This window comes from Leucoraja erinacea, chromosome 36, assembly GCF_028641065.1.
Source record: "Leucoraja erinacea ecotype New England chromosome 36, Leri_hhj_1, whole genome shotgun sequence".
Lineage (NCBI taxonomy): Eukaryota > Metazoa > Chordata > Chondrichthyes > Rajiformes > Rajidae > Leucoraja > Leucoraja erinaceus.
In genome coordinates this window covers 12,251,319-12,278,320 of record NC_073412.1, presented here as the reverse complement: position 1 = coordinate 12,278,320, position 27,002 = coordinate 12,251,319, and the positions used below count along the sequence as shown (strand labels likewise).

Here is a 27,002-nt window from a genome sequence, read left to right as displayed (position 1 = left end):
GAAGGAAGTGCGCGGCTCAGCCCGCCTCCTGCTGACCCGGGCCCGCTGTGCGCCTGCGCGGCAGCCCGACGGTTGGTCCGTTGGACTTCAACCCAGCGCTCGCGCTGGAGCGGCCGTTGGGCTCGGAGAGCGCATGCGCGGCGGGGGCGTTCGCGCCGGCCGACAGGTGGGTGAGGGAGACGCGCATGCGTGGAAGTGTGTTCCCGCTATGAGGAGGTGAGGGGGCGCATGCGCGACGGAGTGTGAGAACCAAAGATACCAGAGTGTCTTTGGTGAGAACCGGCAGTAGGTGAGGAGACGGGAAAGCGCATGCGCGAAGGGTGTTAGTGCCGGCATTGGAGAGAGAGGGAGGCGGGAGAGCGCATGCGCGCTGGGTGTTCCCGCCGGCAGGAGGCGGGAGAGAGCATGCGCGGTCTTGAGGCGGGAGCCGTCACTGTCTGAAGCCAAAAGCAGAAAGACTATCTTTGAACACAATGCTGGAGTAATTCTTGCTGATTCCTTTTATTGGTTGTAAGATATTACGGCTATATAGATAGAAACAAGCATAGGTTTTCAGTACACGCTGTTGCCAGTGTGGGTCGTCTTTATTTTACAAAAGTACACAGCATACACACACATATTCAGTAGACTGATAAGATATAGAATATATCACATAACACAAATAATACCATTCTGGTACTCAGGTACCATTATATACGCTACACTTCTCTACCCTTAGAGAGTAAAATAACGTAAATTAGACAGGCAAGAATAATTTTATAAATTTAATCTGTCGCCAGATTTACGCATTATGATCTCTTGAGTGGTTTTAGGGGGAATGTCAGGTTGTGGTTCTAGAGTCAAGTTCAGAATCATTTATATAAGAAGGAACTGCAAATGCTGGAGAAACTCAGCGGGTGCAGCAGCATCTATGGAGTGAAGGAAATAGGCAACGTTTCGGGTCGAAACCCTTCACAAGATGTGCTGCACCTGCTGTGTTTCTCCAGCACTTTTGTCGACCTTCAGGATAACTTATCTTTGTTTCTACTTTCTTTGGAGTTTACATCTGAACGTGGAATAATACCAAAGTCTGACATCTGTTTCTTCGTCTGTGCTTTGCTCTTGTTCACCCCTTGCTGGAATAATATGGTTTATTATGTGCACACTTCGAACACGTCCTCACACTTCAACTACTGTTCCCACCTCCCTTTGCTTTGTAAGGGGTGCTGAGAACACGAACTTCATCATGTGTATTGAACCTACGTTCTTTTTTACTTCCACCATAATGACGTTTCTGATCAGATTGCATTCAACCTTAGGAGATAGGTTGGGTAGAACCATACTAGGTAGAACCAAGTTCTGAGCCTTCTTTTCATGAGAAGTTCAGCTGGCGTATACCCTGTGACGTAGATAGCACCTTCAGTGCCCACATCTGATTCTTCATGAGGCAAACACGACAATGATTCAGCAATAGCATTTTCTTTTGAGCTGCGGTATTCAATGCTTAAGTCATACCGTGACAGGAGAACTGCCAGCGCTGCATCCTCGAGGCTGCCATTGTAGGTATTGCTGACCGAGGACTAAGAATAGCGAGAAGTGGCTTATGATCAGTAACCAGGGTGAATTTCCTACCCAACAGATACTGATGGAATTTTTTGATCCCAAAGATGATACCAAGGACTTCTTTTTCGATTAGTGCATAATTACACTCACTCTTGGTAAGTGTGCTTGATGCAAATGCTATAGGCTTTTCTTGTCCATGTTCCATTACATGTGAAATCACAGCTCCTACCCCACAACTGGACATATAATAAGCTAACTTTAACTTGCGATTTGTATCGTAGTAAACAAGTAATGCATCACTGGTCAAGCTCTTTTTACACGCATCATAAGCATTTTGTTGCTCTTTGGACCATTCCAATTTTTTTGTCTTTTTCAACAACTTGTGAAGTGGAGCTAGCTTTGTTGCTAATTCGGGTAAGAAGCGTGAGTAATACTGTACCATACCCAGGAAGGAGCGGAGTTGGGACACATTCTGTGGTGTTGGTGCATTTGCTATAGCTTCAAACTTTTCCTTCACTGGTTGTAGTCCAAGTAGATCCACTTTCAAACCAAGATACACTACTTCGGTCTGTAAGAATACGCATTTGCTTCTTTTCAACTTTATATGGTGATCATCAAGCCGTTTCAACTCTTCACTGAGTATCTCCAGATTCTTCTCCTCAGTAACAATTGCAATCAGCAAGTCATCTTGATTGCTCAAACAATGTGATGTTCCTTGCAGAATCTTGTCCAGGGTAGCTTGAAAGATTTTTAGTGCTGACTTCACATCATAGGGTAATTTTGTGTAGAAATACAGCCCTATGTGTGTGTTTATCGAGTGATACTGCTGCCTCTTATGATCAACATTTAGCTGAGCATATGCATGTGACAGATCTAGCTTTGAGAATACCTTGGAACCAGCAGGTTCAGCGTATAAATCTTGTGAGGTTGGGAGTGGATACTGTTCATCATCCATTGCCTGGTTAATGGTCACTTTATAGTCTCCACACAATCTCACTGTGATGTCCGCTTTCAGAACCAACCACTACTATTGGAGTAGCCCAATCACTGGGATCTGTTTTAACCAGTACACCGTTTTGTTCCAACGTTTTGATTTCAGCTTCCACTTTACTTTTTGTGGTCTACAGTAGACCGGTTCCACATTGGGTTGAATCCTGATTTGTGCTTGATCACCCTTTATGCTATCGTAGCTGTCATTGAAAATAGCATGATGTTTCTGCAACAACTATCCAGTTGTGTTTGCGCTTCGACTTGGAATACAGATTTCCAGTCCAGTTTCAGTAAGCGAAGCCAATTTGTGCCCATCACCGTTGGCCTATTGACATAACTTGCGACAACTATTGGCAACTTCAAAGTCTTGCCTTTGTGTTGTTCATCTCTCTATCTATCTATTCTAACTAACTATCTATCTTATTATATAAAACTGTGTGCCTGTCGCCTGCCGTTCGTCCGTCCGGCTGCCGGCTGCCTTTCTTCTCAGAAGGTAGTTGAGGCCTGTTCATTGGCTATATTTAAGAGGGAGTTAGATGTGGCCCTTGTGGCTAAAGGGATCAGGGGGTATGGAGAGAAAGGCAGGTACAGGATACTGAGTTGGATGATCAGCCATGATCATATTGACTGGAGGTGCAGGCTCGAAGGGCTGAATGGCCTACTCCTGCACCTGATTTCTATGTTTCTAAGTTTCCCTCTTCTCACCCCTCTCCCTCTCCCACCCATCCCTCTCTCCCCCACTCCCCTTCACTCTCTACCCTATCCCCTTCCCTCTCTCCCCCCCGCCCCCTTCCCCCTACCCCTCTGTCCCTCTTCCACCACTCCCCCTACCCCTCCCTCCCCACACTTCCATTTTTTCCCCCTCACCCCCACCCCTTTCCCTCCCCCACCCCTCTCCCTCCCCCTACCTCCCCTCTCCACCCCCCACCCCCCTCCCCCTACCCCCTCTGACCCTCTCCACGCTTCCCACCCACGCTTCTCCCCCCCCCCTCCCACTATCCCTCCCCACTCTTTCCCCCCTCTCTCCCCTTCACACTCTTACCCCTCCCTCCTCCTCTCCGTCCCCATCCCTCCCCCCCCACATCTCTCTCTCCTCTCCCCCCCTCCCCTCCCCTCCCTCTCTTCCACTTCACCTCTCTCCCCCCTCCCCCCCTCCACTCGCCCCTCCCCACTCTTTCCCCCTCCCCCACCCCTCTCGCTCGCTCCCCCTCCCTCTCCACCCCCCCCCCCTTCCCCCTACCCCTCTGACCCTCCCCCACGCTTCCACCTCTCCCCCACTCCCACTATCCCTCCCCACTCTTTCCCCCCTCTCCACTTCCCCCTCTCCCCTTCCCTCCCTCCTCCCCTCCCTCCCCATCCCCACCCCCCCCCTCACCCACATCTCTCTCCCATCCCCCTCTCTCCCCCCCTACCCCCTCTCTCCTTTCCCTCCCAAATCTGTCCCGTTTCCTCCTCCTCCTCTCCCCCCCTCCCTCCCCTCTTCTCAACCCCCCCTCCCCCCACCTGTGTGTTTAGGGGGTGGTTAATGTGAGTGTGATGCGTCAGACGCTCCCCCCCCCCCCCCCCGCAAACGCCATTGGGGAAACAGACCCAACGGGTCTGCACTTGGTCTAGCTATATATTAAAACTGTGTGCCTCCCGCCTGCCGTCTGCCGTCCAGCTGCCTTTCTGCCTTTTGATTCGTTCCATCGTGTGATGTCACAATGCCCAATACTCGCAGATGTCCAATCGGAATGGATCCATTTTCTTCCTTTGATTCCCTGCAACTCCGAAACCAGACGCAGAATCGCCGACATCTTTTCCATTTCGATAGAGATTTCACTTTTCTTTCTAAGTATCCGCTCCTCATTACATTTCGTCGTCTTTAAGTACTCATTTTTAATCAATTCCTTCTCCATTGATTCATTTACATATATCTTCTCATCCATAGAATCAGCCCCAGCCCCAGCACCTGGTGAACGTTCCATCGTGTGTTGTCACAATGCCCAATGCTCAAAGTAGAGGGAGTACAGAGAAGGTTCACCAGACTGATTCCTGAGATGTCAGGACTTTCATATGAAGAAAGACTGGATAGACTCGGCTTGTACTCACTAGATTTTAGAAGATTGAGGGAGGATCTTATAGAAACTCCTGATTACATTTTGTTGTTTTTATGTACACATTTTTAATCAAATCCTTCTCCCCCCCACCCCAATATTTCAAAAAAAAAAAACTGGCTTCTCATCCATAGAAGGCTAGATGCAGGAAGGTTGTTCCCGATGTTGGGGAAGTCCAGAACAAGGGGTCACAGTTTAAGGATAAGGGGGAAGTCTTTTAGGACCGAGATGAGAAAAACATTTTTCACACAGAGAGTGGTGAATCTCTGGAATTCTCTGCCACAGAAGGTAGTTGAGGCCATTCATTGGCTATATTTAAGAGGGAGTTAGATGTGACTCTTGTGGCTAAAGGTATCAGGGGGTATGGAGAGAAGGCAGGTACAGGATACTGAGTTGGATGATCAGCCACGATCATATTGAATGGTGTTGCAGGCTCGAAGGGCCGAATGGCCTACTCCTTTACTTAATTTCTATGTTTCTATGTTTCCCTCTCCTCACCCCTCTCCGTCTCCCACCCATCCCTCTCTCCCCCCCCCCCCCTTCGCTCTCTCTACCGCACCCCCTTCCTCTCTCCCCCCCCGCCCCCTTCCCCCTCTGTCCCTCTTCCACCACCCCCCCCTACCCCCCCCCTCCCCACTCTTCCACTTCTCTCTCCCTTACCCCACCCCTCTCCCTCCCCCTCCCCCTCTCCTCTCCCTCCCCTCTCCCCCTCCCTCTCTCCCCCACCCCTTCCCCTACCCCTCTGTCCCTCTTCCACCACTCCCGCTACCCCTCTACCCCTCCCTCCCCACTCTTCCACTTCTCTCCCCCTTCTCACCTCCCCCTCTCCCTCCCTCTCCTCACCCCTCTCCCCCAACCCCCTTCCCTCTCTACCCCCCACCCCCTTCCCTCTCTCTCCCACGCCCCCCTTCCCCGTACCCCTCTGTCCCTCTTCCATCACTCCCCCCTACCACTCTCCTCCTCCCCTCTCCACTCTTCCACTTCTCTCCCCCCCTCCCCCTCCCACTCTCCTTCCCCACTCTTTCCCCTCTCCCCCCCCCCCTCTCCCCCCCTCCCTCCCTCCTCCCCTCCCCTCCCCATCCCCCCCCCCCCCACATCTCTCTCCCCATCCCCCCCCCCTCTCACCCCCCCCTACCCCCCTCTCCTTTCTCTCCCAAATCTGTCCCGTTTCCTCCTCCTCCTCTCCCCTCCCTCCCCTCTTCTCACCCCCCCCCCCCCCCCCCCACGCCCCACCTGTGTGTTTGGGGGGTGGTTAATGTGAGTGTGATGACGCAGCCCCCCCCCGCCCCCGCATACGCCGTTGGGGATACAGACCCAACGGGTCTGCACTTGGTCTAGTACATAACTAAAACTCTGAACTTGTGCTCTTCCGGTTTGCGCGGTTTATCTATTTGCGCAAATACGTTATGCGATAGCTCTATGATTTTCATCAGCTCACTCACCGTTCTTCTGTGCTGCGAGTGCAACAAGTTTTGTTCCGATCGGTGGTATATTGTAAAACTTAGCTAGGTTTAAAAATCGTAAAGACCTCGCGTGCGCAGATCGATCTCCTCTCCTGCCAGTCAGCGCCAAGCGGATTGGTCTCTTCTCCTGTCACTCCCCAGGATGGTCCGCCCCTTCCTGCACCATTGCATCTTTACTTGAGCTGAGGGACGTTGCGGGTGGCCGGCGGCGGTCTCCAACCGGACACAATTTTCGGAGGGACTGGAAGCGGGCCGGAGTCAGAGATGTCGTCAAATGGAAAGAGGAGAGTCTAATCCTGGCGGAGGAGAGTGTCCAGCGCCCGCTGTAGGTCCCAAATCCACCACCATCTCAATGCCCCGCAGCTCCAGCCCCTTCCTCGCTGGTCCCCCTCGCTGGCTCCTGCCCCCCTCCCCTGTGATACCCCCTCTCCCTCATGGCTCTTCCCCCGTCTTTTCTCCGAGCTCTCCTCGGGCTAAATTGGAGGAGCAGCACCTCAAATTTCACTTGGGCAGTTTGCACCCCAGCAGTATGAACATTGACCACTAATTTAAGGTAGTCCTTACTTTCTCCTCCCCTTCTCAGCTTTCCCACTGGCTCCTCCTCTTCCTTTCTTCTTCTCGCCCCCACCCTCACATCAGTCTGAAGAAGGGTTGCGGCCCGAAACGTTGCCTATTTCCTTCTGAGTTACTCCAGCATATTGTGTCTATCTATGGTGTAAACCAGCATCTGCAGTTCCTGCCTACTCAAAGTGCTGCAGTAACTCAGCGGGTCGGGCAGCATCTGTGGAGAACATTGACAGGCGATGTTTCAGGCCCTTCTTCACACTGATTAATATCATAAGTAATCTAAGCTGTCTAATAATCAATTAAATTTATTGACTCTGAGGTATAAAGTAAAACTGGCCAAGCCAGGTAATCTGTTAAACATGAGATAGACTCAACACCAGCATCTGCAGTTCCTTCCTACACATTCTGTTAAACATATTCTGTTGTACTGCTACAAGTAAGAATTTCATTGTTCTGTCTGGGACATATGACAATAAAACATCCTTGACAGCTAAGAAAAGTGAACCAGATGGAACTTTAAGCACCAATCTGGTACTATTCACAGTCAATACTTTGCGTTGCTGATTTATCTAAGGAAATGTAAATTTCCAAAAAACACAATGGGATGCAAGCACTAATGCAATGACATTGAACTATGCACTGCATACAGGTTGACTGTGACAGATAAACCAATTACACATGCAATTATTGAGACAACTAAGAGTTTCTGAGTTTGGGTGCAACCACTGATTTTGGGTCCCGACTCCAAACATCACTTATCCATGTTCTCCAGAGATGCCGCTTGACCTACTGAGTTACCCCAGTATTTTGTGTCTTTTTATAAACCAGAATCTTTCTCTAGCTGAAACCTGGTGGTTCGTGCAGAGCATCGAGAGCGTCTTTCAGTCTTTTCAGGTGAGGCAGAGGTTCACTTGCACCTCCTCCAACCTCATCTACTGTATCCGCTGTTCCAGCTGTCCTCCATACCGGCAATCGCCAAGCCTTCATGTGCAGGCTCGGCGATTGTTTTCCTGAACACCTCTGCTCAGTCTGCCTAAACCTACCTGATCTCCCGGTTGCTAAGCACTTTAACTCCCCTTCCCATTCCCACACAGACCTTTCTGTCCTGGGCCTCCACCATTGTCAGAGTGAGGCCCAGTGCAAATTGGTTGAACAGCACCTCATTATTTCGCTTGGGCAACTTGCATGCCAGCAGTATGAATGTTGACTTCTCTAACTTCAAGTCACCCTTGTTTTCCCCTCTCTCCATCCCTCCCCCTTCCCAGTTCTCTGACCAGTCTGACTGTTTCCAAGTACATTTTATCTCTGTTTGCTTTGTTGTTACCTTCTCCCAGCTAACAATCTATTCTACATTTTCCTTGAACTTCATCCCCTTTGTCCTGGTTTCACACCTTACACGTCCTTATCTATCTATCTATCTCCCTTTCCCCTGACATCCTTCTGAAGAATGGTCTCAACCTGAAATGTCACCGATTCCTTCTCCCCAAAGATGCTGCCTGTCCCACTACATTACTCCAGCATTTTGTGTCTACCATCGGTTTAAACCAGCATCTGCAGTTCCTTCCTACACATGTAAACATAGTACTCTGTAAACAATATAATGAACGTGGAAAATAATAGTTCAGTGTGTGTGTACACATAAAATATTAAATATTTGCCCTCTCAACTTAAACGTATGTTCTCAGATTCTTTAGTCTTCCACCATGGCTAAAAGATCCTATGCACTTGCCCTGTCTATTCCTATTATTAGTTTATATACACACTCAGCCTCATGCACTCTAAAGAATAAAGTCCCAGCCTGCCCAACCTTTTCCTATAGCTCAGGCCCTCAACTCCTAGCAACAGCCTCGTAAATCTCTGCTCTCTATCTAACCAATTAATCGACCAGAATGATACCACAATGGTAATTAATGGAAAACATTTAAGTAAAAAATGGGTGAATAACGTAGAGGGCAAGGTGCATGGAACTGAGAACGAAAAGGTAGATCCAAGTTTAAATTTGTTACAATAAAGTCCACTAGTACCAGCACCTGTTATCTAGTACCTGCTAACACCTAACAGGTATCAATCCCATACCCTATGGAGAGGTACAGGAGCATCAGCTGCAAAACCAGCAGGATGCTACACAGCTTCTTCCCACAGGCAATAAGACTGGTTAACGGACTGTGTCCCGTCCCCATATATCATACACCAACACATCTAACCTCGCCCATACTTTGACAGCTGGGCACCTGCTCAAAGTAAAGCCACTGTTCGGTCTGAATATCTGTTTTTATTTAAATTTTTAGGCCTATTTTTAAATATGGTAATTAATATTTAGCTCTATGTTTTTATTAACTGATGGTAACTGATCGAGAAACATTTTTTTCGTTTCATCTGTGTATGTAAGTACTTAGTTAAAATGACATTAAAGTAAATACTGAATACTGAATACTAACAGGTATCAATCCCATACCCTATTTTTCCCCAATAAAACTGCATTCATCTCAATTGCCTGCCGAATTACATGACACTTTCCGTGTTGCTTTGCAGGAGTGTAGCAGCATTGGAGGGGCTTGAACATGCTATAGCAAAATCAGAATTGATCCCTACTTTTTCGGTGTTAGGTTTGAGTTTGTAGCACTCAGCTGCTATTACATGAACGTGCTGCAACATGCATAGAAATTACAAGAGGCAAACTGACCATTCAGTCCACAAGAGCATTTACCCACATAAGGAATAAATAAGGTTACACAAAAAAGCTGGAGAAACTCAGCGGGTGCAGCAGCATCTATGGAGCGAAGGAAATAGGCAACGTTTCGGGCCGAAACCCTTCTTCAGACACTAAGGAATAAATAATATTGTTGTTTTAACTTTGTCATTTCTTCCACCACTTTTACCTTCCCTCCAATTAATCTATTCCAGAGGGGTGGGAGATTGCAACCTTCACGTGGACAGCCCTGTTTCGACGAATGCAATCAACCTGGCGTGCACAATCAAATAAGATCAAATAGAACAAGTTGTCTGAAGTAGGGTTTCGGCTCCTTCGCTCCATAGATGCTGCGGCACCCGCTGAGTTTCTCCAGCATTTGTGTGTACCTTCGATTTTCCAGGCATCTGCAGTTCCTTCTTAAACAAGTTGTCCTACTACTTTAGGCTGTGCACGCCATACGCAAGAGGAAGAAGCATTCCAGAATAATGACACATACCCAGCTTCGACCCGGTAATAGTAAAGATTGTGACCAGTTTGTCCAGATATTCTGCCTTTACCTGATCAGGCAATGAATGCCAACCCCACCATGTTCTTTGGGAAATATAATTTCTTTAACTCCCTTCTGATCTTTCTGCCTAATCTTTGTCCCCTAGTTAATAGAAAAGAGTTATCCTTTCAGATGAAGTCTGAAAAAGTGTCTCGACCCGAAATGTCACCTATTCCTTCTATCCAGAGATGGCCTGACCCACTGAGTTACTCCAGCATTCTGTGTCTTTCTTCAAGGTTTACCTTCCACAGTTTGTATAACTTAGTAATTTTATGCACAAAATTCTTTTAACCTGAGTACATAGCAGAATTAATGAGAAAATGTACATTAACTGTTGTGCAGTAACAGGGTCCTGGGTATCGGTACATACATTTGTGTTAATGGCAGGGCATATTATGTGGTATCTCAGGATTCAGAGCACAAAAGCAAGGGCATGGGGAGAAGGCAGGAAAATGGGATTAGGAGGAGGACATCAGCCATGATAAAATGGCGGAGGAGATTAGATGGGCCGAATGGCCTAATTCTACTATAATTTCAGAAATTGTGGAAGTTATGTTCTGTGGACCTGAGAGGAATGAGTCAGACAGAGGGCTAGTAAGCAGAGAGACAGTGCAGAGCCTCAACGGTGGAGAAGGCCGCTGGAAGCCATGCAGCAGCATGGGGCTCAGCCCAGCAAGCCGAGGCTTTATCCCAACCGCAGGCCCCTGCTCACCTGGTGGATTGGGAACTGGAGAAAAGGTGGAGGGAGACAACGGTGGACGCTGAACAAGGGGCCTGGTAAGAATGACCGGGGGGGGTCTTATCTTCCGCGCCGTCGAGGTCGACTGCGGGAGGCACCCTCCGGGGATCAAGGGCTGGAGAGGCCGTGCAAGGAGAGGGACGTTGATTCACGGGACGAGTGTAATAAAGACAACGCCTGCAATGGGCCTTTGTGGCCAGTTGCATATGGACTCAGTGGACTGTTCTACGCATGACCATGGTGATTGTGTTTATGTATGGGGATAGTGTTGTTGAGCTGTATGTAAAATTGTATTTCACTGTACCTGGTACACGTGACAAAAAAATAACCCATTGAAATCATTGACAATCCTTAATGGCATTGATATACAGAGCAATCTTGCTGTCAAGTTCATAGAAAAATAGGTGCAGGCGTAGGCCATTCGGCCCTTCGAGCCAGCACCGCCATTCTATATGATCATGGCTGATCATCTAAAATCAGTATCACATTCTTGCTTTTTCCTCATATCCCTTGATTCCTTTAACCCTATGAGCTAAATGTAACTCTCACTTGAATACATCCAGTGAATTGGCCTCCACTGCCTTCTGTGCAGAGAATTCCACAGATTCACAACTCTCTGGGTGCAAACGTTTTTCCTCATCTCAGTCCTAAATGGCCTACCCCTTATTCTTAAACTGTGACCCCTGATCCTGGGCTCCCCCAACACCGGGAACATTTTCTCTGCATCCTTCAGTCTCGCCCGAGAATTAGGCTGCACTCCCTCAATAGCGATAATTTTCTTCCTCAAATTAGGAGACCAAAATTAGACACAATACTCCAGGTGCGGGCTCACCAGAGCCCTGTACAACTGCAGTAGGACCTCCTTGCGCCTAAACTCAAATCCTCTCATAATGAAGGCCAAATGCCATGAGCTTTCTTCACTGCCTGCTGTACCGGCATGCTAACTTTCAGTGACTGATGTACATGCACACCCAGGTCTTGTTGCACCTCCCCTTTTCCTAATCTGACACCATTCAGGTAATAATATGCCTACCTGTTCTTGCCACCAAAGTGGATAACCTCATATTTATCCACATTATACTGCATCTACCATACATCTGCCCACTCACCCAACCTATCCAAGTCACCCCGCAGCCTCATAGCATCCTCATTGCAGCTCACACTGTCACCCAGCTTTGTTTCATCCACAAACTTGTAGATGTCACTTTGATTCCCATGTCTAAATCATTAATATATATTGTAAATAACGAGTCCCAGCACCGTGCCTTACGGTACCCCACTAGCCACTGCCTGCAATTCTGAAAAGGACCCATTAATTCCTACTCTTTGCTTCCTTTCTGCCAACCAGTTCTCTATCCATGTCAATGCCCTATCCCCAATACCATGTGCTCTAAATTTGCACACTAATCTCTAAGGGGTAAGCCATTTAGAATTAAGATGAGGAAAAACATTTTCACACAGAGAGTTTTGAATCTGTGGAATTCTCTGCCTCAGAAGGCAGTGGAGGCCAATTCTCTGGATGCTTTCAAGAGAAAGTTAGATAGAGCTCTTAATGATAGCGGAGTCAATGAATATAGGGAGAAGGCAGGAACGGGGTACTGATTGTTGATGATCACAGTGAATGGCAGTGCTGGGCCGAATGGCCTATGCCGGCATTTATTGTCTATTGTCAAAGGCTTTTTGAAGGTCCAGATACACCACGTCCACTGGCTCTCCCTTATCCATTCTACTTGTTACATCCTCAAAAATTCCAGAAGATTAGTCAAGCATGATTTCCCCCTCATAAATCCATGCTGACCGACCGATCCTGTCACTGCTTTCCAAATGCTCTGCCATAACATCTTTAATAATTGACTCCAGCATCTTCCCCACTACCTATGTAAGGCTAACTGGTCTATAATTCCCCATTTTCTCCCCCTTTTCTTAAAATGTGGAGTTACATTGGCTACCCTCCAGTCTACAGGAACCGATCCAGAGTCAAGAGAACATTGTAAAATGTTCCCCATGCATCCATGATTTCTAGAGCCACCTCCTTGAGTACGCTGGGATGCAGACCATCTGGCCCTGGGGATTTATCTGTTTTCAGTCTCAACAGTTTACCCAACACCATTTATTGACTAATGTGGATTCCCTTCTGTTCCCCCCTCCCACTAAATCCTCGGTCCCCAGGAGATTATTTGTGTCTTCCTTTGTGAAGACAGAACCAAAGTACTTGTTTAACTGTTCTGCCATTTCCTTGTTTCCCATTTTAAATTCACCTATCTCTGATTGTAAGGGACCTACATATGTCTTCACTAATCTTTTCCTTTTTACATATCTAAGGAAGCTTTTGCAGTCAGTTTTTATATTCCCCGCAAACTATTTTCATGCTCATTTCCCCCCCCTCTTAATGAACCCCTTTGTCCTCTGTTGAGTTCTAAATTTCTCCCAGTCCTCCAGTTTGCTGCTTCCTCTGGCCAACGTATATGCCTCTTCCTTGGATTTAACACTATCCTTGATTTCTCTCGTCAGCCACGGTTGAGCCGACTTCCCCATTTATTTTTCCGCCAGACAGGGATGAACAATTATTGTTCATCCATGCGGTCTTTAAATCTTTGCCATTGCATCTCCACCGTCAACCCTTTTAGTATAATTTACCAGTCTATCCCAGCCAATTCCCATCTCATACCTTCAAAGTCTCCTTTATTCAAGTTCAGGAACCCTAGTCTCTGAATTAACTGTGTCACTCTACATCGTAATGCAGAATACAGGTCTATAGCTTCCTGAACGCAACAATACAAGTCGCTAGAGGTAAGGAAGTGGTTCTATGTCCTATTGGTCATCTATCAAAGTGTATATGGTCAAGGCTTGGGTTGTAACAATTTGACACAGCTAATTCACATCAGTAGTAAACGGCTGCACAAACGTGAAACAGAATTTATACAAGAGACTACACTTTTTGGAATCTGGAGCAAGAAAACAAATTGCTTGAGAAGATAGACACAAAAAGCTGGAGTAACTCAGTGGGTCAGGCAGCATCTCTGGAGAAAAGGAGCAGGTGGTGTTTCGGGTCGAAACCCTTCTTCAGGTTGCCACAACTTGAGAAACATAACATATCTGTGGAGGCAAAGTGATGGGCACTATTTTGGGTTGAGGCCCTGCATCAGATCAAACATGTTTTATTGAGGCAATCCTTGAATGGAACCCATTGTATTTCCCATTTTATGCTACATTAGAAATTATACTGTAGTCTTTTCAGCATGTCTAGCAGGTCTGAAATTCTCCCAGTGCATACCCAAAACAAAATTTGAATAACGCTTAAAATTAATAACCTCAGTCAAAAGTCTAGGTCCAATTCCCAAAGTCTAAATAATGACATTGAATGAATTACTTAAAGTAGTATATTTTGTAAAAACCTTTGATCATTTTGAAGTTGAAATTATTTTTTTGTCGTCAATACGTGACGGGTGCTAGACCTTGAGTAATCACATTGTAAACCTCTCCCAACCTTTGATTTCACTGAACAGAATACTGCAAGGACAGTACTCGAGTACCCAGTTGGTGACATGTCACAGCTTACGTTGAAAGGAAAAGTTGCAAGGAATTCAGATGAAAGTTGAAGCTGCCAACATTGAATTATTCAAGGTTACACAAAAAAGCTGGAGAAACTCAGCGGGTGCAGCAGCATCTATGGAGCGAAGGAAATAGGCAATGTTTCGGGCCGAAACGTTGCCTATTTCCTTCGCTCCATAGATGCTGCTGCACCCGCTGAGTTTCTCCAGCTTTTTTGTGTAACCTTCGATTCTCCAGCATCTGCAGTTCCCTCTTAAACATTGAATTATTCAATATAATTGATGAAAGCAGGGTCAAAAGAAGGTTGGGTATATGAGATGATAAGCCACAAAAACCTTAAAGAGGAGATGAGTTGCGTGGCATACGGAGATACAAAACCAGAAGCGTTCAGTTCAGTTTATTGTCACGTTTGTGGCGGGCTAACCAGTCAGCGGTAAGACTACAATCGATTACATCCACAATGTACAGAGACATGAGAAGGGAATAACGTTTAGTGCAAGATAAAGCTAGTAGAGTCCGATAGTGGAGGTATCATATGATGATGAATGCACCACCATGGTCACATTTGATGATGACAACGATATTACAGTTGGTCAGTTCACTAGTGTTTATTTGTCATATGCACCAGATATGAACAGCAACAATTATTGCTGCAGCTTTACAGGCACATGGCAGATTAGATAAGGGGAAATGGATTGCCACCCAATGTCAACTTAAGAAAAAAATCCAATAATGAAGGTACAGTCATGAGCAGTAAGGTGACTGGTGGCCAACTGGAATGTTAAGAATGGGAAGAACTTTCCAAACGTTCCACTGGGGAACCAATGGCAGGAAGATAGGATAGAAGGCTTCAATGGAACGACTCTATCCTGTAGCCCTCTGGCTCCTCCTCTTCCTTTCGTCATCCCACCCCCCCCCCCCCTCCAAACCCTGCATCAGTCTGAAGAAGGGTTTTGGCCCGAAACGTTGCCTATTTCCTTCGCTCCATAGATGCTGCTGCACCCGCTTAGTTTCTCCAACAATTTTGTCTTCCCTCTATTTCTTTCCTGTCCAAATGGAATTGCTGTGATTGTACCTGCCTCTATCAACATCTCTGCGTGAAAAAGGTGATCTCTTTTAACTATTTCCCCTCGCCTTAAACCTGTACCCGATAGTTTTAGACAGCCCTACCCTTGGAAAACCACTGTGATTATAGACCCTTTCTATGCCACTCAGAATTTTGTAAGCTTCTATAACGTCGGCCCTCAGCCTCCTGCGTTTCAATGAGAACAATTACAGCCTATCCACTCTTTACATGTAATCAATGCCCTCCATGCCAGGCAACATCCTGGTGAATCTCTTAGAATTCACTCTCTCTCATGCTACCGCATCCTTTCTGCAGTGTGATGGCAGGAAGTGCACACAATATTCCAAGTTCAACTTCAAGTGAGTTTATTGTCATGTGTCCCTGATAGGACAATGAAATTCTTGCTTTGCTTCAGCACACAGAACATAGTAGGCATCAGTGTGCCCATATACCATTATATAAATATATACACACATGAATAAATAAACTGATAAAGTGGAAATAACAGATAATGGGTTATTAATGATCAGAGTTTTGTCCGAGCCAGGTTTAATAGCCTGATGGCTGTGGGGAAGTAGCTATTCCTGAACCTAGTCGTTGCAGTCTTCAGGCTCCTGTACCTTCTACCTGAAGGTAGCAGGGAGATGAGTGTGTGGCCAGGATGGTGTGGGTCTTTGATGATACTGCCAGCCTTTTTGAGGCAGCGACTGCGATAAATCCCCTCGATGGAAGGGAGGTCAGAGCCGATGATGGACTGGGCAGTGTTTACTACTTTTTGTAGTCTTTTCCTCTCCAGGGCGCCGAACCAAGCCACGATGCAACCAGTCAGCATGCTCTCTACTGTGCACCTGTAGAAGTTAGAGAGAGTACTTGACAAACCAACTCTTTGTAATCTTCTCAGGAAGTAGAGGCGCTGATGAGCTTTCTTGATAATTGCATTAGTGTACTTCCAAGTACGATCTATCCAATTTCCTAGACAGCTGCAACATGATGTCCCATCTCATATACCGAATAGATCTGCTTGTAAAGGCAAGCAGGCTAAAATACCCTTTTCACTACCCTGTGTCACCAATTTCAGGGAGCTAAGAGCTTGCACCCCAACACCCTGCTGTACATCAATGCTTCAAAGGAACTTGCCATTTGTTGTATACATCCAGTGAGTATTTAACACTGGAAGACATTAGTCCACACTTGCCTGGATTAAACTCCATTGGCCGCTGCTCCACCCAACTTTCCTGTAGACCTATGTCCCTCTGTATCTTCAGGCAGCCATTCAGTCTACAACTCAACCAATTTGCTCATCAACTTCCTCAGTCTGAAGAAGGGTTTCGGCCCGAAACGTCGCCTATTTCCTTTGCTCCATAGATGCTGCTGCACCCGCTGAGTTTCTCCAGCATTTTTGTGTACCTTACAACTCAACCAACCTCGGTATCATTAGAAAACATATTTGATATTCCACAGGCTTTTCATTCAAGTCATATAACAAACATCCAGAAAATAAAACCTTGACTACTACCCTCTCCTCTTTGTTTTGTCAAAACACTTTGGATTCCATGTGCCTTGTCTATCTGGACCAGTCTTGTTGTTACGTCATTGTACTTTAAAAGTAATTGAAGTACCAGGATTAACTAGAAGATTCTGTAAATTTATATCAGGTCAACCGAAGTTGGAGACAACTTTGTTTTGCAGGTTTTAGAAACCTTATGCATCCTGGAGGTGCTTGAGCAGATGGCCATTGTTAGAAATATGGCAGGTTGTATCAGGAATTGGGCATTTCATCCACTTTGTACAAACATGATGAAGCAAATCATTGATATTATCGTTTTTAAAGTCAGAAGTAATTAAGAAAGGCAGCAGAGCTGCGAATAAATGGATATATCTTGGCATCCCTCAGAAGGCTGAGAGTTGCTCCAACTATAAACCTGAGCCCAAAAAACACTTGGAATATTGCGATTCTGCCTGACCAGCCAAGTGCTTCCAGCAATTTATCTATTTATGAAAGCTTTCATTAACTTTGAGTTTGTTCTTATATTGCTGGCATTGCTACATCTCACCCCCTCCATGACACATTGGTCAACCTGAGGAGTACTTTTTGCAACAGACTGGTCCCACCAAGGTGCTGCACAGAATGTCCCAGGGTATTTTAGCCAAGGTGCTGCACAGAATGTCTAAAGGGTATTTTAGCCTGCTTTTCTTCACAAGCAGATCTATTCACCTGTGGCTATCAAAATGCACAATTCTTCCCCCTCTGTCGTGGGATAGATGGACCCCCCCCCCAAATAAGACCCCATCCCTCATCCTGGACGTTTCCACTCGATAATTTAATTTCATGTTTGTGCAATATTACACATGGGCTGTGCAATAACTGCTCACTTACATGTCATTATTGATGTAATGCCCATGACACTTTCCTTGCCTTGTAACTGTGTCTTTGGACTGGTGGCAGACCAATTTCTCTCCAGGATAAACAGAGTTGTATCGAATCGAAAAGTCAATTTCTGGGTCATTCCAAACCTTTCCACTAGCGCAGAAAGGAAGAAGACATGCAAGATATTCGTGATACTTGCGCATATGACAATGAACTTGAACTTGCAATACTTCCTAAATGTATCATAATGGTTTCACCAACACCTTTATCTTGGTTGTTGATGCCGTCTGCAAGAATTGCAGGGATTCTGTTGCTACCAATGAGTCAATTTGAGGATCACAATGTCTTCCTGGTTGCTCTTTTATGGGCATTACTCTGGCCAAGAGTTTCCCAGGAATCTTTGGAAATATTTCACATTTTTAAGGACTTTTAAGAACATCCTTGAATGTTATCCTCAGTCCATTTCGTATTTTCCTGTCATATCAAAGCTCAGAACATAGCGTTTGTTGTGGTGTCAGAGATCACGCATGTAAATGAGACTGTGTGTCTTTCAAAGCAACCTAATGTACCAAGAACCACAATACTGTGGATGTTGACTGGTAGATAATGCTGAAATTGCTTTGCGATTCTGCCAGTCCCACTGGAGTTGGATTGCTTTGCAAGTACAGTTTTGTAGTCCCTCGAGTGCTTTATTGCCGTGGCGAGTCCAAGTCCCTGATGCTCAGGAGGGCAGGAATCACTGCTGCGCAGAAGAATGGGCTTTGTGCCAGAATCAAGGCGTGATCTTTGCTCTTCCCAGCCGTAGCCTGTGGTGGTGTACTGCAGATTATACTCTGTCTGCAAATAACCTACCACAAAATTAATTCAATACTGTCCCCTAGTGTGCAAAATGTGCATTACAAGTCACAGAGTGTCGTAGAAGGCATCGAATCAGATGATGCTTAAATATGTGCACATTTAGAGGCTGACCTTCGATCTTCACCTTGTACTAGTCTGTCCCCAAGGTACAGCACCTTCCACAGTTCATCCCCCACCCCATATACAGGGTTACAATAAGACCCTGGGCATTTTGGCCAACATGGACAATGTGAGGTATTGCATTTTGGGAAGTCTAACATGGGCAGGACTTACACTGTGAATGATAGGGCTCTGGGGAGTGTTGTAGAGCAGAGGGATCTAGGAGCACAGGTCATGGTCCCTTGAAGGTAGAGTCGCAGGTATATATAGTAGTCAAAAAGGCTTTTGGCTCATTAGCCTTAGAGTATTGAGCATAAAAGATGTCCACAAAAATCTGGAGTAACTCAGCGGGTCAGACAGCATCTCTGGAGACGAGGAATAGGTGATGTTTTGGGTCGAGACCATTCTCCTCGACCCAAAATGTCACCTATTCCTTTGCTCCAGAGGTGCTGCCTGACCCGCTGAGTTACTCCAGCATTTTGTGTCTATCTGCAGTTCCTTCCTACATATTGAGTATAGAAGTTGGGAGGTAATGTTGCAGTTGTATAAGACGTTCCTGAGGTCGCATTTAGAGTATTGTGTTCTGCTCTGGACACCATGTTATAAGAAAGATGTTGTCAAGCTGGAAAGGGTACAGGGAAGATTTACGAGGATGTTGCCAGGACTAGAGGGTCTGAGCTACAGGGAGATGTAGAGTAGGCTGGGACTCTATTCCTTGAAGCACAGGAGTATGAGGGGTGATTTTACAGAGGTGTATAAAATCATGGAATGAATAGATCAGGTAGATGCACAGAGTCTCTTGCCCAGAGTAGGTGAATCGAGGACCAGAGGACATAGGTTTAAGGTGAAGGGGAAAAGATTTAATAGGAATCCGAGTGGTAACTTTTTCACACAAAGGGTGGTGGGTGTATGGAACAAGCTGCCAGAGCAGGTACTGTATTTGAGGCAGGGACTATCCCAACATTTATGAAACAGTAAGACAGATACATGGATAGGACAGGTTTGAAGGGATGTGGACCAAACGCGGGCAGGTGGGACTAGAATACCTGGACATGTTGGCCGGCGTGGGCAAGTTGGGCTGAGAGGTCTGTTTCTATGCTGTATCACTCTTTGACTCTATGGACCAGTTTGCCCTGAGGGACTGTTTTTGTGTTGTCTAAATCTACAGATTCATGGCTCTAATTGATCTGAACATTTAACTCTGACCTGCTGAGTGTTTTCACGGTGCTCAGATCTTGTTGTGTATATAGTGGCATTAACATTGTAAACTGTTCGCAGGAGTGTAATCACACAATCTAATGTAATGTAACAGAAGGCAATGTTTGCATCAAGACCCAAAATGTGGTTTCTTCATTTCTTTGTTGTGTCTTTCCTTCCTGTCTTTGTGCTTGATGTTTGTACATTTACTTCTCCCCGTGTGTTCCACCGTGTCCCTCTTCAACAAGGTTCACTCTCACATTCTCAACGTGTGAATCTACAGTGCACAAGTATCTAAATAATATCTGACCTGCGGATCTGCACAAAAGATGCCTGAAAAGCATTGTCATTGTACTTGGCTGTAGCTGAGTAAGGGATAAAAATGCTGGAAAATATTCCGGAGGTCAGGCAGCATCCGTGGAAAGAGCAGTGGTTAACGTTTCAGGTACACAAACCTTTATCAGAAATGAGAACTGTGGCAAAAGTTGAGGAAAAGTTGGTTAGATCAAGGGGTCATCTGATAATGAGGCCAGGATTACCGTGGAGATATATTGTACAGGTTCTCTGGTCAAATGAGTGAATGTGGACAATTAAAGGTTAATAATACATCAAATAAGCAATACAAGGCTGTGGGACATGCCCAGCAGGTTAGGCTGCAGTGACGGAGCAAACACCTGAACCAATACTACATTTTATGTCTATTTGCTTTATTGGTACCTTCTCCTAGCTAACAACGATCTATTCTTCATTATCCTTGATCTCCATCCCCTTTATCTAGTTTTCACACCTTACATTTCCTTATCTCTGTATCTCCCTCTCCCCGATGCAGTCTGAAGAAGGGTCTCGACCTGAAACGTCACCCATTCCTTCTCTACAGAGATGCTGCCTGTCCCGCTGAGTTACTCCAGCATTTTGTGTCTTTCAATACTACAGATAGATGACTTGCAACTGGCCCAGAAGGATTGGTACCTGAAGTTGGGGAATCCCGCACTGAGTCTGGAAGGCTGCAATATGCTGAGATGGAAGAAGAATGCTCCTCTCCGAACTGGCATGAGCCATATGCGAGCCGCAGGTAGAGAGCTCAGCGTGGGCTGGAGAACTATAGTAGCAAATTAAAGTGACTTTTTGAATTGCTAGCATTTTCTGTTTTATTTAACACTTCCAGCATGTGCAGTTTAAAATAAATCTTTGCTAATGTTAGAGATTTCCTATTCTATTTCTAGTGTGGGGAGATTCAGGGATTTAAATTATGTTGTGTCTTGGGTCTATTTGTTTGTAATGTATGGCTGCAGAAACGGCATTTCGTTTGGACCTCAAGGGGTCCAAATGACAATTAAATTGACTCTTGACTTGACTTGGATTTATTTTTCAGAAAACATGCCATTGTTCAAAGCAGTACCTTATTTGTGCAATCTATTTTCAGAGACAGGATGAAATTGGAAGAAATGTATTTTTTTGTAATAAATATCATTTTGTTGCAGCTTGCTATAGCACTTACCACAGTATATGGTGTGAAATACTGCACCACTTCCCCATTATCAGTGGAGAGAGATAAGGACAGAAATATCCATGTGTTCGTAATGGTTGCTGAAACCATTTGTCTGAAAGTCTTTACATAGAAACATAGAAAACATAGAAAATAGGTGCAGGAGTAGGCCATTCGGCCCTTCGAGCCTACACCGCCATTCAATATGATCATGGCTGATCATCCAACTCAGTATCCTGTACCTGCCTTCTCTCCATACCCCCTGATCCCTTTAGCCACAAAAGCCACATCTAACTCCCTCTTAAATATAGCCAATGAACTGGCCTCAACTACCTTCTGCGGCAGAGAATTCCAGAGATTCACCACTCTCTGTGTGAAAAAAGTTTTCCTCATCTCGGTCCTAAAAGATTTCCCCCTTATCCTTAAACTATGACCCCTTGTTCTGGATTTCCCCAACATCGGGAACAGTCTTCCTGCATCTAGCCTGTCCAACCCCTTAAGAATTTTGTAAGTTTCTATAAGATCCCCCCTTAATCTTCTAAATTCTAGCGAGTACAAACCGAAACTGAGTAGACAGGGATCCTTCCCCGTCTGTTGTCCCACATACACTGTTTATCGTCTCAATGTTGCACCAGACCTGGAGCTGATCTGCTCATCCCACATCCATTCCATAACCGGGGTCGCTTATTTCCAATCTATAACAACGCTCGCCTTTTCAAACCTCCCTCCATGTTAAGTCCAGTCTCAACTACCCCTCAGGCCAGAGTCCTTTCTACCAAGTGGTCATGGAAGTATGCTGGAACTATGCAGCGCAGAAATCTTTGGGCATCTACTGTTATCCCATTTGCCTGCATTGGGACTGTCACCCTTCTACAGTATGTCTTGCCTATATAAGAGCCTGTCTAAATTACTCTTAAGCATAGTAATTATGTCTAACTCCACTAAATATCAGGCAGCCTGTTCCAGATTATCAACCACTGTTTAAAAATAGTTATCATAAAATCTCCTTGAAAACTCCTCTCAGGGGAAAAAGAGTTTGACTATCTACCCTATCTCTACCTCTCGTAATCTTCCATACATCTGCAGATCACCGCTCAATGGCCTCCAGCGCAGGGCTAACAAGCTCAGCCAATCGAACCTCACCCCATGATTGAAGAAGGGTCTCGACCCAAAATGTCACCCATCCATCACAGTGGCTGCCTCGCCAACAGCCTGTCTGTCCGTCCCCTCTCTGTTTTTATTATTCTAAGTATGTCTTAAAAGTGTGTTTTACTGTTTCTTGGTATGTTTTATGTGGGGGGGGTGAGGGCAGAATCGGGGGGGAAAGTGCAAGTGGAACTCAGGAGGCCAGGCAGCATCTATGGAGGCAAAAGGGACTGATGATGATGTACGATCCAATAGAACTTTATTTACCCCAGGAGGGAAATTGGTCTGCCAACGTCATGAAACACAACACGATACATGAAACATGAAATTTAAAGTGATGAGTGGAAGGTCCAGGATTGGGGATATGCAAAGATTGGGAGGCGGGGGGGAAGGGGGGGGGGGGGGAGGGAGGAGGAGAGTCAGTCTCAGTCTCAGTCTACCCTACGACAAAAGGGGGAGGAGTTGTACAGTTTGATAGCCACAGGGAAGAAGGATCTCCTGTGGCGTTCTGTGCTGCATCTTGGTGGGACCAGTCTGTTGCTGAAGGTACTCCGAAGGAACAATCCCATTCTCTCTTTATTTCCCATTCTTATTCCTATTGGGGTTGTCCCATTCAAGTGTATTGTAGCCAAGCACTGTGTCTTTCAATAGTTCCATCCACCACTAGATGTATAGACTCTAGAGATAAGTTAACAATGATTAAAAACACAATCTGACATCCACTTTGATTAAGATCGATTCTGGGATGTAAGGTTGACCATGAAGTTTGTTGATCATAATTCTTTATGTTTTGTAGTATTAGCCTCCATTGAATCTACACTCGCTGCTCCAGCTAACAATAACACTAATTATATCTTTGTTGAGAAAATGCCCTGCTGACTTGTAGTGCTCTGTCCTTTGCTAATCTAGTTCAAATCTAATGCAGTGGAGACCAAAGATCGTAGAGGGACAAGATAGACCACTCCTCGAAAAACGCGTAGTATGACGTGTGTGACCGTCGACGCCATATTGTTAAGCATTTATTGGGCTGTAATGGCGTCCTCAGCTAAATCTACATCTCACTGCTCCACTATCAACTGTTCTAATCGTAAATCTAAACGACCAGAGCTGTCATTCTTTAGGTTCCCCAATAAAAAAGAAAGGTAAGAATATATTATTATAATTTTCAGTCGATATTCTGTCGTGAAAATGTTATTTTCTGTTCTCCCATCAACAGCCATTGGGAAATGGGTTTGTCGGTACATTATAAAGTTATTAGACTTATGTTTAATAGATCTTTACTTACCATAATAATAAAGACAGTTTTAACACTTCTGTACATTTTAGGTTTTGTTCTTGTAAGGGATTTATTTCCAAAATATGGCCTGCGGACACATTAGGCCCAGTGGCCACGGGATTTTTCGAGCTCAGATTCGTGTCCGAGAATGCGGCGGCTGTTACCTATTATATCCCTCGAATTGCCGAGACATCACAAGCAAAGATCACAAGCCCGCCGTGATCACAAGCCCGCCCATTCAAATATTATACAACTCTGCTCTATCATCTTTGGGTGCAATGGTGGGTCGGGGGGTTAGGCGGCGGCGGCCGCAATCAAAGATACGAGAGCAGCTCTGCTCTATAATCTTTGGTCGGAATGGGACGGCTGCGCGTTATAATGTGCTATCGTTCCACTCCCTCTCCCCCTTCTCCCTCTCCCCCATCTCCCTGTCCCCCTTCTCCCTCTCCCCCCTTTCCCCTCTCTCCCCCCCCCCTTTCCCCTTCTCCCTCTCCCCATCTCCCTCTCCCCATCTCCCTCTCCCCCTTCTCCCTCCCCTCTTCTGTCTCCCCTCTCTTTCGATCTCTCTCTCCCCTCTTTTCTCTCGATCTCTCTCTCTCCCTCTCTTCTCTCGATCTGCCTCCCTTCCCTCTCTCCCTCCCTTACCTCTTCGTGAGAGTTGGCAGCTCTGCTATGCCTTGGGTCCAAAAGAGGATAGAAAGAAAATACTTAATGGTCTTTGTAAGAAGATTTTAATAAGCTCTTCTACATTTAAGGTAAATTGACATATTAGAGGCAAAATACATCTTCAACATACAGATCTCCACACAACTGAAAACAATTGCATTTAAGTGATATATCATCCATTGTTCAGGCATGTAGTTATGATCATCTTTCTTCTTATTAGTTAATCCTAAATGATATCTCCTGTAATTTCAGATGTCAACAGTGGGTCCAGAATACTCATCGACAAGATCTCCTGCACCGAACTGCAGAGTATTTGTCAAATAACTGCCGTCTTATGTACATTGTGTGAAATTGTGATTTGTTAACTGCACAAAACTAATGCAAATGGCGATACATGCCTGCATTTGGCCCATACCCCTCTAAACCTGTCCTAACCATCAAATAACCTAACAGAACTGTCATGAGGAAAGATTTAAAAGACTAGGCTTGTATTCACTGGAGTTTAGAAGGATGAGGGGGATCTTATCATATTGTTTACAGTGTACTATGTTTACAGATTCTGTTGTGCTGCTGAAAGTAAGAATTTAATTGTTCTATCTGGGACAAGCTAGATGCAGGAAAATTGTTCTACATGACAATAAAACCCTCTTGTTAGATGCAAGGGGATCTTATAGAAACATCTAAATGAATAAAAGGACTGAACAAGCTAGATACAGGAAAAATGTTCCCAATGTTGGGCGAGTCCAGAACCAGGGGCCACAGTCTTGGAACAAAGGGGAGGCCATTTAAGACTGAGGTGAGAAAAAACTTTTTCACCCAGAGAGTTGTGAATTTGTGGAATTCCCTGCCACAGAGGGCAGTGGAGGCCAAATCACTGGGTGGATTTAAGAGAGAGTTAGATAGACCTCTAGGGGCTAGTGGAATCAAGGGGTATGGGGAGAAGGCAGGCATGGGTTATCGATTGGGGCTGATCAGCCATGATCACAATGAATGGCGGTGTTGGGTCGAAGTGCCAAATGGCCTCCTGCACCTATTTTCTATATTTCTAAAACACTCATCCAGCAATCCTCGAGCCCACCAGCTCATCCCGTAGTCAATTCATCAGCTTTTCCATAAGAACTTCCATCAGTTCTTGCAAAAGAATGACAATCAGCCAATCTCGATTACCCTCAGCCCATCAAGCAGTCCCTTAATTCGCACAGAAGTCTGAACTATTGAATGCTCACTGCATCTCTTTCCATGTCAGCAAGTTAATATCCAGCTGCATATGAACCATGTAAAAAATGAATAAATAGATGCATGTGGTGCAGTGATTTGTGCAGCACTATAGGCCTGGAGACCAAGAGGAGTTCACCATTGAACGGAGTTTGAACGGGGGGCTTGAGGCCCCCGACCGAGGAAGAACAAAAGGAAGGGACTTGAACTTTATTTCGCCTTCCATCACAGTGAGGAATGTGTAGGAGTCACTTTGGTGAATGTCCGTATTAAAATGTGTTTTTGAGTGCTGTTGCTTTTAATTGTATGACTGACCTGGCCAATGAAATTCCTCGTATATTGCAAAACATACTTGGAAAATAAAATCTGATTATGATTCTGAAAAGCCTTTCCCTTCCATACTCTTTCCTCTCTTTGATCTTTTTTTGCAGCTGACTGCCTTTCTGTACATGTTGCAAGAGATTGTCGCGGCATCCAGCATCCTCGGAGAATGTAGAATTAAAGGCAGTTTTAAAGATGGTTATTTGCCTCAAAATTGGGTTATTGTATCTCCAGAACCTCCCCAGAGGCTCTGGGAGACACAAGGTTCAAGAGGGAACACAAAAAGCCTAATTAGGAAGAATATTAAGAGTAAGATTTTCAATTAAAATACTGTAATTGATGGAAACTTGCCTTTAAATTGGTTCCTGGATGAAACCCTGATGGTTCTCACATTGTCTCTTTAAATTTACTCTCCTTTTCACACTTGCATTAAAACACACAGCCACCACCATTCACAGTGATACTGCCCGGCAGTCTCATAATTACAGTCTACACAGCTACCTTGACAGCCACACAAAATGATGTAAATAAAAATTGTTTTCCTGTTTAAGAAGTTCAATTGAGAATTATTTGAAATTGTGGGGGTTGATACAAAATACTGTTGACCCACAAATGTGTTGATATGAGACATTCACATTTAAAAAATCCATGTCGCAAAAAAAGCAAGAAGGTGCCCATGTTATTTGACCAACTTGCCAGATCAATTTAAATATACACAATATACAATTTATTTGTCACTTGAACCTCATAGAGGTTGTTGGAGCCCCCGGCGTGCGCTAGAAAAGTGCCGCAGCCATTTAAGCCACGCCGGGCGATGATGTAAGGCCCCGCTCCAGGTCATCCTCGACCCCCGCTACTCGGGCGGAATAATTTGCCGTTGCGGAAGCCCCGAAAAGCGGTCTCCCAGCAGGGACCCGCAGGCTCCGATATTACTGTCTGCCAGGCCTGCGGTTGGAGCCTCCGAATCTCCGGGGCTCGGGTCACAGCAGCGCATGGGTACATATGTAGGTATGTATGCATTAGTTTTGCTCCTAATTCCCTTTTCAAAATCATTAATATATATGGTAAACAGTTGCAGCCCCAACACCAAGCCTTGTGGCAAAAAAATCCAGAAGA

At 45.5% G+C, this 27,002-nt stretch overlaps 1 protein-coding gene and 1 long non-coding RNA gene across 11 annotated transcripts in view; one reads left to right on the top strand and one right to left on the bottom strand.

Annotated features, from left to right (window-relative positions):
• herc1 (HECT and RLD domain containing E3 ubiquitin protein ligase family member 1) overlaps positions 1-27,002 on the bottom strand; it is a 281,473-nt gene that overhangs the window by 210,606 nt on the left and 43,865 nt on the right. The gene's annotated exons all lie outside the window — the stretch shown is intronic.
• LOC129713573 (uncharacterized) lies at positions 35-25,950 on the top strand. 3 transcript variants are annotated; one of them, XR_008726255.1, is made up of 4 exons: positions 35-166; positions 20,710-20,848; positions 23,318-23,550; positions 24,603-25,950. It is a non-coding gene; the product is annotated as an uncharacterized LOC129713573 (long non-coding RNA). The 3 variants fall into 3 exon arrangements; XR_008726256.1 differs by lacking the exon at positions 35-166 and adding an exon at positions 182-289; XR_008726254.1 differs by lacking the exon at positions 35-166 and adding an exon at positions 6,281-6,416.